This window comes from Maylandia zebra, linkage group LG7 (assembly GCF_041146795.1).
Source record: "Maylandia zebra isolate NMK-2024a linkage group LG7, Mzebra_GT3a, whole genome shotgun sequence".
NCBI lineage: Eukaryota > Metazoa > Chordata > Actinopteri > Cichliformes > Cichlidae > Maylandia > Maylandia zebra.
This window is the reverse complement of record NC_135173.1, coordinates 56,412,496-56,425,716: the sequence shown is the minus strand read 5'-3', so window position 1 is coordinate 56,425,716 and position 13,221 is coordinate 56,412,496. Positions and strand designations below refer to the sequence as shown.

General features: G+C 47.1%; 1 protein-coding gene across 2 annotated transcripts in view; it reads left to right on the top strand.

The window, feature by feature from the left end:
• Nucleotides 1–13,221, top strand: part of LOC101484099 (synaptic vesicle glycoprotein 2C) — a 78,806-nt gene that overhangs the window by 10,422 nt on the left and 55,163 nt on the right. The gene's annotated exons all lie outside the window — the stretch shown is intronic.

Here is a 13,221-nt window from a genome sequence, read left to right as displayed (position 1 = left end):
GTTACCTGACTGTGGCCTGCTGGAGGTATTTTGAAAATAACAATTAAGAGCCAAACACCATTCCATGGAGTAGTCTGATATAGATGTGACCTTATCTATAAAACTTGACATAGACTTTTGCGGGAAATCTATGTCTAATTGACATAACCAGAAACTCCTTTTATCCCTACATCTTCCCGTCACTCAAGTTGTTGTGGTATGTGTTGACCTGACATGTAGTCAAGTTTGTGTTTCAGCTTAGCTCAGCGTGTGAGCAGGCGATGACATGGCCACCAGAAAGCAGCAGGGGTTTGAGTCCTGCTTTCTTGTCCATCTCTATTGTCTCTATTCAATATAGGGCAAATGTCAGTCAAATATTTTAAAAAAAAAGAAGGTTGCAGCATAGGGTTAAAATAGGGTTCGACATTTGCGTTATGGCATTAGTTACTACATAGATCTGACGATTCATCTGTTAATGTGACAGTCTTCAGAAAAGAGGTTTGCGAATTGCCAAGGAAAAGTAATACATCATTAGTAAAAGGCTTATCCTAAAGTACAGTGGAACCCCAACTTAAGAAATTAATTCGTTCCCGGGGGTCTTTCGTAAGTCGAAAATTTTTGTAAGTCGAAGCACCCATTGCGCCTTTTGAGTGAACGATAGGCTATAGGCTAATTGCTAACTGCAACAACAATACATCGTTCAAGTGGAACAGCGAAGCGCAAGTACGAAAGCCAAGGGGGTTGTCACATGATTCGGAAGGCATTGTAGGCATTCTGGGCTCAGCCAATCAGAGCCAACGGATTTTGTTACTCGGGCATTTTGCCGTTAAGTGCCTTCGTAACTTGAATTTTTCGTTAAATGGGGTATTCGTAAGTCGGGGTTCCACTTTATTAATATCTTTTTAATATCTTTATTTTTTTGGATTGCTACTGCTACTGGCTCAGTGAAGACAACAAGAAGTGAAGGGGAGAGTAGGCCACCGAGCTTGGTGCCCTTGTGCAGACTGAAGCTTTTGTCTTAACACATGCATTTGGAGAGCTTTGTAGTGTTTTGTTCCAGTCTATGAAGGAAGAACCAAATCCAAATTTGCACAGAATTACAACTCATTCTCTCTCACTTTTCTCCTACCCCTCCACACCTGTCAGCTCTGGCTGTGAATATACTAATGTGAATAATACTATAAATAAATGAATTGAAACAAAAAGAAAAAAAACAAATGAGGAACTCTATCGAAGTCCTCCTAGCAGAGAAAATGTGTTTAGTGTATGTCTAGTTCTCTGGCTATTAATTTTACTGCATACAATATACTTTTCACTGTTGGGTATGAAAACTGACTGGGCCATTCCGAGCCAATTAGAGACAGCTGTTAAATATCAGTTTGCTATTCCAGAAGAACTTTTTATAGCCATTTTTTAGTCAGATTGTTCAATTAAGTGACCAGGGTCCAGTTTTCATTATTCAACTTAACAGGTGTGTTTTTAATCTTGTTTTACTCATTATTTTGAAGTAAGATTCAGATTTTTTTAAAAAGTGATTTTTATTGCACTTTAGTTAAGCAACGGGATTGAGTTGCTTTACTTTAGTACTTTGAGCTAATGGCAATGATAGCATGGCAATAATTTATACACATAAAATAATAAAATGTCTTCATCTTTAAGACAACAATAGACAAACATTACTTTCTTAACTTTTTTTTAGATAAAACATATGATTTTTTTTATAAAGTTAAGCAATTCTTTGCGATTTGTTTAATTCACCAATTTTTGTGTGTGACTTGTTTCATTTCAGCTCAGTGTGAGAGTCATTGACATAGAGAGTATAAAGGACATAGCTAATGTGACATTCTTCAGCTCCTCCCATGCCATTCATGCTCTCCATATACAACACAGTTTCTGTCCCTCCATACATAGGACTCAGTTCTGCGTATATGGACCATCTTTGTTTACTCTTTCCCACCCAGTCTTTTAGAGTTCTGATTGGCCAACATTTCTACACGGTTAGGAATATATCGCCACCTGTTGCTTTGGCATGTTCCTAGCAACGTTTTCCTTCGTTTTTGGGTTTACATGTGAACGGAATTTAAAAAAAATAACAAAAACGGAAAATCTCAGTTTTCAAAAATACCCATGTAGGTGTGGACGTAGCCTAAATGGAATTACATTGAATAGATTTGCCATGTAGATTAATTCATTGTCACCCATACCTCATATAGCTGAGTCAGCATCTGAGCAATATTGAAATCGGTGTTTGGATAATTATTACTTTGTTGTAACAATTCATATTGGCAAAAAATAAACAAAAGAAATAAATGACCAAAAACAAATTGCCTTACTTTTTGTGTAAGGCAATTTGTTACAACAAGTTACAAGTAGACTCCTATTTTGAAGCGTTCTAATGAACCATCTAAAAGTCATCTAACATTGCTATCAGGAGACATTAATGCTTCTGTAAAGTCAGCTTTGTAGACATGGAGCATAATCTTATTGATGCTCATAAATTAAGTTAAGATTTATATGACACTTATAGACTGGTAGAAGTATTAGAGTGTTGACAGAATTAATCTCATGATCCTAACTTTCACAAGATTTGTGCTTTTAATGACATTTGATATGCAGAGAAACTAAGTGGTGTGTGACACTTTTAGCCATAATCTCATTGCTTTAGGAATTGCCAGTGGGTTGTCATGGCACCAGGTATTTGGATAGATGAGTAGGAGGTGTGTTAAGCTAGATGGATCTCTCCCACTCTAGGGAAAAGTTGTCTGTTTGTGTGCCAATATGTATCTGTATGTTTAAATGTGGATGGTGTGTGATTTGGCTTTATCATTTCTAACACAACTATAAAAATACTAGCTTGGCACTGATATTTTTCTCAGTGTGTTTGTGCTAAATGAAAGTTTTTGTCACTTAATAAGATTCTGAGACAAAAAGTCATCCTTGTCTCTTATTACATTATCTTAGTGTGGCTTTATTACCAGAAGTACATGTAGAAGAGAGTACTAATCTTATTTCATGTTTGGGGGAGCAAGATGGTTTATTATTCACCCAGATTCCTCCTGTATTCTGACTCATCCCTCAGTGGGAGACAGGAGGGAAAGAATAGAAAGAATGAGTCATTTCACCAACTTGTCACACGCTGCATAAATAGACGATGCATATATGTGCTCACTTGCAGATATGCTTAAAAGAACAGTAGCACAGTAGCACTCATTAGTTATTTTTATCACAGATTCTCTGTGAAGGTCAGTGACTCTTGAAGTGGTCAGTAAGATAAGTTTCAGTGGACATCTTGTTAAAAGGAAAAACTGTCACAACGGGACTGAACGGACTCACGCGCAGGCTCTAGGTCTTGAAAGCACAAGAGTCTTTATTATGATGCACCAGGTGATTATTTACAAAAGTGAGGGGAAAGCCGGGCTCCGGGGGTCCACACACGAACGGGAAAGACACGCACACTCTCCGTCCACTCCTCCTCACACTCCACTCACTCGGGTAACACAGGGGTAGGTCCAGGGAATCTGTACACAGAGACACGAATGGGTAGTTAGGTAAATCGCTATGAAACACTTCTGAAGTCATTGAGCTGGGGTTACACTGACGAGGGTCGGCAACGGTCCAGCGACGAGAAACACAGGGCTGCCGTCTTATAAAGGAGCTGGATCACTCGTGATGAGCCACAGGTGTGTGGGCCAAGGGCAGGAGCCCGCAGGTAAGCTCCGCCCAGGCAGAGGGAGGAGGGAAAGAGGGGAAAGGAGAGAGCAGGAAAAAAATAAAAAAAGGAATACAAAACATATGTAGCCGTACTGAGCCGACCGGGTAGGCACAGGGACCCTGACAGTACCCCCCCCTCAACGGGAGCCACCCGGCGACCCACCGGGCTTACCAGGGTGCCGGCGATGGAAGTCACGGAGCAGGCGCCGACACAAAACAGCCGAGCGAGGCACCCAGGAGTGCTCCTCCGGCCCGTAGCCCTCCCAATCGACCAAATACTGGACCCCCCGCCCCCGGCGCCGAGAGTCCATAATGCGGGAGACCCCATACGCCGGAGGCCCATCAACGATCCGGGCGGGAGGCGGGGGCCCGGAAGGAGGGCACAAAGGACTGGAGAGCACGGGCTTAATCTGGGAGACATGGAAAACGTCGTGGACACGCATGTTGCGCGGAAGGTTCAACCGAACAGACACAGGGTTCACAAGCGCACCGATTTCGAATGGCCCAATAAAAGTAGGAGACAGTTTCTTGGACTCCGCCCGGAGGGGCACATAGCGGGTGGACAGCCATACCTTTTGTCCGACCGCATACTCAGGAGCCGGTGTCCGATGGCGGTCTGCGAGCTGTTTGTTACGTGCCGTCGTCCGGAGGAGGGCAGCTCGGGTGGCTCTCCACACCCGGCGACATCTACGCAGGTGGTGTTGGACGGATGGCACAGAGAGGTCACCCTCAACGGCCGGAAAGAGCGGAGGCTGAAATCCTAATGACGCCTCAAAAGGTGAAACTCCAGTGGCTGAGGAATTCAGGCAATTGTGGGCGTACTCAATCCATGGCAGCTGGTCACTCCAGGTCGTTTGATTTGTGGACACCACACACCGCAGAGCAGCCTCCAGGTCTTGGTTCGCCCGCTCAGCCTGCCCGTTGGTCTGAGGGTGGAAGCCAGAGGACAGACTAACCTTAGCGCCGAGGGCGGAGCAAAACTCCCTCCAGACCCGTGAAGTGAACTGGGGGCCACGGTCTGACACAATGTCCTCCGGAATTCCATGGAGGCGGAATACATGCGTGGTGAGGAGGTGAGCGGTTTCCAGGGCCGTAGGCAGCTTGGGCAAGGCAACGAAATGGACAGCTTTAGAAAACCTGTCCACAACGGTTAGAATGACTGTGTTACCTTTTGAAGCCGGTAATCCGGTGACGAAATCCAAGGCTATGTGGGACCAAGGCCGTCCCGGAGTGGGCAGCGGTTGTAGCAAACCGGAGGGAGGTTGGTTGGACGACTTGTTACGGGCGCAGGTCGTGCAGGCGGCGACGTATTCCCGTGCATCCCGAGCCAAAGTGGGCCACCAGAAGTAACGCTGGAGGAATCGTATGGTGCGGTGTACTCCCGGGTGACAGGTGAACCGGGCGGCGTGTGCCCATTGCAGTACCTGAGAACGAACAGAGGAGGGCACAAACAACTGACCTGGGGGCCCGGTCCCGGGATCTGGTTCTGTTTTCTGAGCTTCTTTAATCTGAGATTCGATTTCCCAGGTCACCGTGCCGATGGAGCAGGAGGCAGGAAGAATCGGACCTGGCTCGGGTTCCGCTTCAGAGGAGTCATACAGTCGGGAGAGGGCGTCTGGCTTCACATTGCGGCTCCCGGGCCTGTACGTAATTGAAAAGTTGAATCTCGCGAAAAAGAGAGCCCACCTCGCTTGCCGGGGATTGAGTCGCTTTGCGGCTCGGAGATACTCAAGGTTTCTGTGGTCTGTCCACACGATGAATGGTTGAGTGGCTCCCTCTAGCCAATGTCTCCATTCCTCCAGTGCTAACTTGATATCCAGAAGTTCCCGGTCTCCAACATCATAATTGCGCTCTGCTAGGGAGAGACGGTGAGAGAAAAAGGCACATGGGTGGAGCTTACCCTCCCTCCGTTGGGACAACACCGCCCCGACCCCGGAATCCGATGCGTCCACTTCAACGACGAACTGTTGCTGGAGGTCGGGTTGGCAGAGGATAGGTGCTGTAGCGAACCGTTCTTTGAGACGTAGGAAGGCCTCCTGCGCAGATTGGTCCCACTGAAAAGACACTTTAGGAGAAGTGAGTCTGGTTAAAGGCAGAGCGAGTTTACTGAAATCTCGGATGAAGCGGCGGTAGAAGTTGGCAAAGCCTAAAAAGCGCTGGAGCTGTCGACGGTTTGGGGGTTCGGGCCAGGTAAGCACTGTTTGGACCTTCGCCGGGTCGGGTTTCAGATCACCCCGCTCTATTATGTATCCGAGAAAGGCCACGGAGTCCACGTGAAAGTCACACTTTTCGCTTTTCACAAACAGTCTGTTTTCCAGCAAACGCTGCAGAATCTGTCTGACGTGTGTCTCGTGCTCCGCCACTGTTTTAGAGAAGATAAGGATATCATCCAAGTAGACAAATGCGCACCGATTGATAAAGTCCCGGAGGACGTCATTCACGAGGGCCTGGAAAACTGCTGGGGCGTTAGTCAGCCCAAAGGGCATCACCAGGTACTCAAAATGCCCCAGATGGGTGTTAAAAGCTGTTTTCCATTCGTCGCCTTCCCTGATCCGAACTAGATGGTAGGCATTGCGGAGGTCTAATTTACTGAAGATCGTTGTCTCGTGCAGAAGTTCAAAAGCCGAGGAAAGGAGCGGTAGGGGGTATTTGTTCTTAACCGTAATGTTATTAAGGCCGCGGTAATCAATGCAAGGCCGGAGAGACTTGTCCTTCTTTTCTACAAAGAAGAAGCCGGCTGCCACAGGGGAAGAGGACGGCCGGATTATGCCTGCTGCCAGTGAGTCCGTGATGTATTTCTCCATAGACGCTCTCTCAGGTTGGGAGAGACTATAAAGGCGACAGGTGGGGAGTGTGGCGCCTGGGAGAAGATCAATGGCGCAGTCATACGGCCGATGAGGTGGTAACGATTGTGCATGATCTTTACGAAAAACTTCAGCCAAGTCGTGATACACAGGTGGAACAGAGGTGAGATCCGGAGGCTCAGACAGGTTATTTGGAGGAGACGCGGAGGGCGGAGTTGCAGCCCGGAGGCAATTCATGTGACAATCCACTCCCCAGCCCACCACGCATTCAGATTTCCAGTCGATATGAGGGTTATGCTGTCGCAACCAGGGGTGACCTAAGACAAGCGGTGTTTGAGGAGCTTTAAACACGAATAGGCTTAGAACCTCGGTGTGGTTGCCGGAGAGTGTGAGTGACACGGGCTCTGAGACATGGGTTATATCAGGCAGCCGCTGCCCAGATAAGGCGGTGACATGTAAACGATGAGGTAGAGGGTCAGACCCAACCCCTAATTTTTCCGCGAGGGCTGAATCGATAAAGCTCTGTTCCGCGCCAGAGTCAATTAACGCCATCACAGAATGGGTTTTTGTGTGAACTGTTAACTTGGCCGGTAACATTAAGCGCGGAAGGGAGCTTTTACTAGACAGGTCGCCCACCAGTACTCCCTTAACTACGGGCGGGCGCCCCCTTTTGGTCGAGATGGACAGGTGGCAATGAAGTGGCCCTTACGGCCGCAGTACAGGCACTCACCAGAGACCATGCGTTGCTGACGTTCCACGGGTGTTAGCCGTGAGCGACCCAGCTGCATGGGCTGCTCGCCTTCCTCGCTTAGCTCGCCACTGTGGGCAGCACTGGGTTTAGCCCTCCATTCCCCCGCTGGTGGGCCCAAGAGCGCCCGTGGCTCCTGAAAGGCCCGCCCCCGGAGGTCTCTGCGAGCCGGAAGGCGATCATCTAACTTAATACACAGAGTCATTAGAGAGTCAAGAGAGGCAGGCAGGTCATGCATTATTAGTTCGCCTTTTAATTCATCACAGATGTTATTAAGCAAGGCACTCTTTAGCGCCTCCTGCCCCCACCCCGTTTGCTCAGCCAAAACCCAGAAATTGACAGAATAATCCGACATCCTGCGTCTACCTTGTTTAAGATTTAACAGGCGTTGAGCGGCGGCGGCAGCCTCGGATCCTTTGTCAAAAACGCTCTTAAACTTAGACAAAAACTCGGGGTAGGAGATGTCGGGGTGGGATCGTAGCACTGCCTGGGCCCACTGTAGAGCGCGATCACGTAACAGTTGCACAAAGAAGGAAATCTTATCTCCATCGCCAGGGTACCAGTGAATTTGCTGACGAAAAAAATAAGTGAGTTGTGTGAGAAATCCTGCACACTTATCCAACTCACCATGAAACAGTTCAGGAGAGGGAGGCTGATGCCCGACGACCACAGGTGTAGTTTGGGCCGCGCTTGCGGGCTGAGACGCGCTCGCGCCCGGGATGGGTTCGTCTGCCGGAGAGGCTGGCGGGGGCGGAGAGTCAGTCAACGGGGTCCGCTGGGCGAGAGCCAGAGACAAAGCGGCAACGTCTCCACTGAGCCGCATCAACATATGCTCGTGTCGCTGCAACAGCTCATCCAACGAGACCGGGGCTGGGGCGGGTGACGCCGAGCCTGCTGAGTCCATTGAGGCTGGACCGTTCTGTCACAACGGGACTGAACGGACTCACGCGCAGGCTCTAGGTCTTGAAAGCACAAGAGTCTTTATTATGATGCACCAGGTGATTATTTACAAAAGTGAGGGGAAAGCCGGGCTCCGGGGGTCCACACACGAACGGGAAAGACACGCACACTCTCCGTCCACTCCTCTTCACACTCGCACACTCTCCGTCCACTCCTCCTCACACTCCACTCACTCGGGTAACACAGGGGTAGGTCCAGGGAATCTGTACACAGAGACACGAATGGGTAGTTAGGTAAATCGCTATGAAACACTTCTGAAGTCATTGAGCTGGGGTTACACTGACGAGGGTCGGCAACGGTCCAGCGACGAGAAACACAGGGCTGCCGTCTTATAAAGGAGCTGGATCACTCGTGATGAGCCACAGGTGCGTGGGCCAAGGGCAGGAGCCCGCAGGTGAGCTCCGCCCAGGCAGAGGGAGGAGGGAAAGAGGGGAAAGGAGAGAGCAGGAAAAAAATAAAAAAAGGAATACAAAACATATGTAGCCGTACTGAGCCGACCGGGTAGGCACAGGGACCCTGACAAAAACAATGTTAAAATAATAGAGACATCTGCTTATATTTGATTAAAACACTAATCCCAGCTCGTACATTAGTGTTTGTGAGGTCTGACTGAGTGAATACATATCTATATGTGATATGACTTAAAAAATCTTTGCCTCTCCCCTCACCAGCTTCAGATTAAAGATATCTCACAGCCTTATAATATTGGCAACTTCCTGGACACATTTAGTTTTAGGTTCACATCTTTGAGAACATGTTTCAGTAAATTTAGTCAAGAGACAAACAGATTAAAATTGGGTGGATAAAAGTCCAAAGGGGAAGGTGACCTCACTGAACTTGTTTTTGGCCATAACTCAGGAAATGAAGTTTATCATGCATAATTATGATATATTTAATTTTATCACAGTATTTTAGATAGAATAGCTTAATACAAACTAAATAACACCAATAATAAATACATATATAATCACTGCCAGGACACTGCTGTCGGAAGGAAAAACTCCCTTTCAACAGGAAGAAACCTGACTAAGGGAGGGGCAGCCTTCTGCCACGACTGGTTGGGGAGAGAGAAAGAAGACAGGATAAAACACATGCTGTAGAAGAGAGCCAGAGATTAATAACAGGTATGATTAAATGCAGAGAGGTCTATTAACACATAGTGAGTGAGAAAGGTGACTGAAGAAGAAATACTCAATGCTTATGACTAAATAAGCAGCACATATATTATCATTGATTACTTGCTGCTATTCAATGCACACCTATGAAAAGTCTGGGTAGTCCCAGATCAAAGCCTTACTAACATGAATATATTTATTATTTATATAAAGGAATTATCTCATTTTTATATTTCTGTCCCTGATCTACTCCAAATACTTTCTTTCCCTTTAATATAACGTAAAAGGTGAAATGCTATCTTGATGTGGGATGGTCCACTTTTTTTTAACTCCCTGTCTTTTCTGTTACCCTGCTGTAATCCTGCTCTTACGCTCTAACACAACCTCTTTGTGTTTCATAGCCTCACTGGCGATCTGAAGATATGGGCCAGAGTTAATCTCTGCAGCATTGTGCTTCACCGCAGTTTAGCTATGGTAGACTGGCTCACGTACCTCCCGGGAGAAAAGGAGAGAGGCTGAGATTTTACACACTTCCTCTAAATGTCCTCTTCTCCTTTTCTCCTCCACCACATATGGCTTTAATTTGTCTGCCGGTGTTTTCCTGCATCACAATCACCCTTTTTGACTGTTTTAGTTCAAATGTGTGCTTGCTCAGATGAAACCATGCTGCAGGTGTAGTGTAGTAAGAAGACTTTAAAGGGGATTTTGGCCAGCTGATATTTGTTAAGTCTATCACCTTTGCATGCTGTGGTTACGTACTTATAGAGTCACAATCACCACAGACACCTGAAGTTTATCAGCACAGCAGAGTGATAAATAGGCTCTGTGCAGCTTGAGGTTAGCTAATTAAAAACCTAGGCTAAACATGTCCTCTTCACAACCAAGGACAGCATTGTTAGCTAATCACCCACTTAAACGATGTGGGCTTCATAGATAATTGGCAAAATTTCTGGAGGAAACCTGGTCTTGTTAGGAGAGACGCCATCCATCCCACTTTGTATGGAGCAGCTCTCATTTCTAGAAATATGGACAAATTTATTAAACCCCCCAAAATATGACTATCCAGAGTTGGGACCAGTAAGCAGAATTGCAGTCTAACACGCCTCTCTGTCCTCTGTCCTCCTGCTACCCCCCCCCCCCCCCCCCCCCCAAAAAAAAACCCATTTCCACTGAGACTGTGTCAGCTGCCAAACAGACAAAAAACAAACTAAAAACCAGCAATAGACAACTTAAACATAAAAAAAAATTACAAAGAAAGAACAATACAGTATCCACATCTGAACCAAAGAGTAAAACAGTGAAATGTGGATTATTAAATATTAGGTCTCTCTCCTCCGAGTCTCTGTTAGTACATGACTTAATAATTGATCAACAAATCGATTTACTCTGCCTTACAGAAACCTGGTTGCAGCAGGAGGATTATGCTAGTTTAAATGAATCAACACCCCCAAGTCATTCTAACTACCAGAAATCTCGAAGCACAGGCCGAGGGGGCGGTGTGGCAGCAATTTTTCACACCAGCCTATTAATCAACCAAAGACCAAGACAGACTTTTTGTCACAGGCTGGGTCTCCGACCCAGCACTCTGAGTTCTCTTTGTATTTTTCTCATTTTTTGATATGTTATTAGTTTTTGTGTTATTTCCTATTTTGCCTTTAGTTTGGGCAGTTATTGATGATTGTTCCTGGGTTTTTTTATGTTTGGGGTTTTGTATTCATTCATCACGTAATAGGTCTGTCTTATTGTGTTGTCATGTTTAGTTTTTAGTGTTTCCTGTTTTATTCTGACAGTGTCATGTGTTCTTTGGTCATTGTATTTAGTTTCACTCCTCCTGGTCCTGTCATTAGATTCATGTCAGTCAGCTGTTTCCTCATGTGTCTCCACTTCCCTGGATCACCTCATGTGTGTATTTAAGCCTTTTGTTTTCTGCTTGCCTTGATCGGTTCGTCTGTTTATTTGACCTCAGTCTTAGTTACGGTTTTCGTCTGTTATGTATTATTAGTCTTAGTCATGGTCTTTGCTTGTTATTTTCCACCACAGTCATAGTTTAGGTTTTGGTCTCAGAATCAGAATCAGAATCAGAATCAGAAAGGGGTTTATTGCCAAATGTTGAGCAGGTTTACAACATTAGGAAATTGCTGCGGTGCTTCAGTGCAAACATAGTGTCATAAATAGCACTTAAATAGACATGAAAAAAAAAATAAAAGTAGGGATAAGAATTAAAAGTGCTACGTAGAAAGATATGTGCATGAGATATACATGGGATATATACATGAGAATAAGAATTAAGAGTGCTACGTTGAAAGATATATACATGAGTGCAGGTGGTGATCAGTGCCAAACATGGAATGATGCAGTGAACACAGCGTAGGGTCATGTGTTAGTGGCGGGAACAGTCATATGGTTATTGTTCATGTGTCCAACAGCAGAGGGGAAGAAACTGTTCTTATGGCGAGAGGTTCTGGTGCGAATGGACCGGAGCCTCCTGCCTGAGGGGAGCAGGTCAAACAGACTGTGTCCAGGGTGAGAAGGGTCAGCTGAGATCCGAGCTGCACGCCGCAATGTCCTGGAGGTGTACAGGTCCTGCAAAGATGGGAGTCTGCAGCCAGTCACCTTCTCAGCAGAGCGCACAACACGCTGCAGTCTCTGTTTGTCCCTGATAGTGGCTCCAGCGTACCACACGGTGATGGAGGAGGTGAGGATGGACTCGATGATTGCAGTGTAGAACTGCATCATCGTCCGTGTTGGCAGGTTGAATTTCTTCAGCTGCCTCAGGAAGTACATCCTCTGCTGGGCTTTCTTGATGACGGAGGTGATGGTGGGCTCCCACTTCAGGTCCTGGGTGATGGTGGTACCCAGGAAGCGGAATGAGTCCACAGAGGTGATGGGGGTGTCAGTCAGGATGATGGGGGGGAGTGGGGCTGTGTGCTTCCTGAAGTCCACAATAATCTCCACTGTCTTCTGGGCATTCAGCACCAGGTTGTTGTGGCTGCACCAGGACACCAGACGTTCAACCTCCCTCCTGTAGGCAGACTCATCCCCGTCAGAGATGAGCCCAATAACGGTGGTGTCATCTGCAAACTTGATTAGCTTGACAGACTGGTGGGTGGAGGTGCAGCAGTTGGTGTACAGGGAGAAGAGCAGAGGAGAAAGAACACAGCCCTGAGGGGAGCCGGTGCTGATGGTCCGGGAGTCCGAGACATTCTTTCCCAGCCTCACATGCTGCTTCCTGTCCGTCAGGAAGTCAGTGATCCACCGGCAGATGGGATCAGGCACATTCATCTGGGAGAGCTTGTCTCGGAGATGGTCTGGAAGGATGGTGTTGAAGGCAGAGCTGAAGTCCACAAACAGGATCCTGGCGTAGGTTCCTGGGGAGTCCAGATGCTGCAGGATGAAGTGTAGGGCCATGTTGGTGGCGTCGTCTACAGACCTGTTGGCTCTATATGCAAACTGCAGGGGGTCCAGGAGGGGGGCTGTGAGGGTCCTGAGATGGGAGAGAACTAGGCGCTCAAAAGACTTCATGACCACAGATGTCAGAGCCACGGGTCTGTAGTCATTTAGTCCAATGATCCTAGGTTTCTTGGGGACAGGGATTATGGTGGAGGACTTGAAGCAGGCAGGCACATGGCATGCCTGCAGTGAGGAGTTGAAAATGCCAGAAAACACTGGGGCCAGCTCGTTTGCACAGTGTCTGAGGGTGGCAGGAGACATGCCGTCTGGGCCGGGAGCTTTCCGAGCATTCAGGTTCTTAAACTGCTTCCTCACATCTGCTTCATGAATATGAAGAGTTGTGGTGGGAGGAGGTGGTGTGAAATCCTCTTTTGTGTGGGGTGAGGAGGGGGGTGTTGTAGGTGAACAGTTTGAAGGTGGTGATGGCTCTATGGAGGGGGGAGAGGTGGGGGAA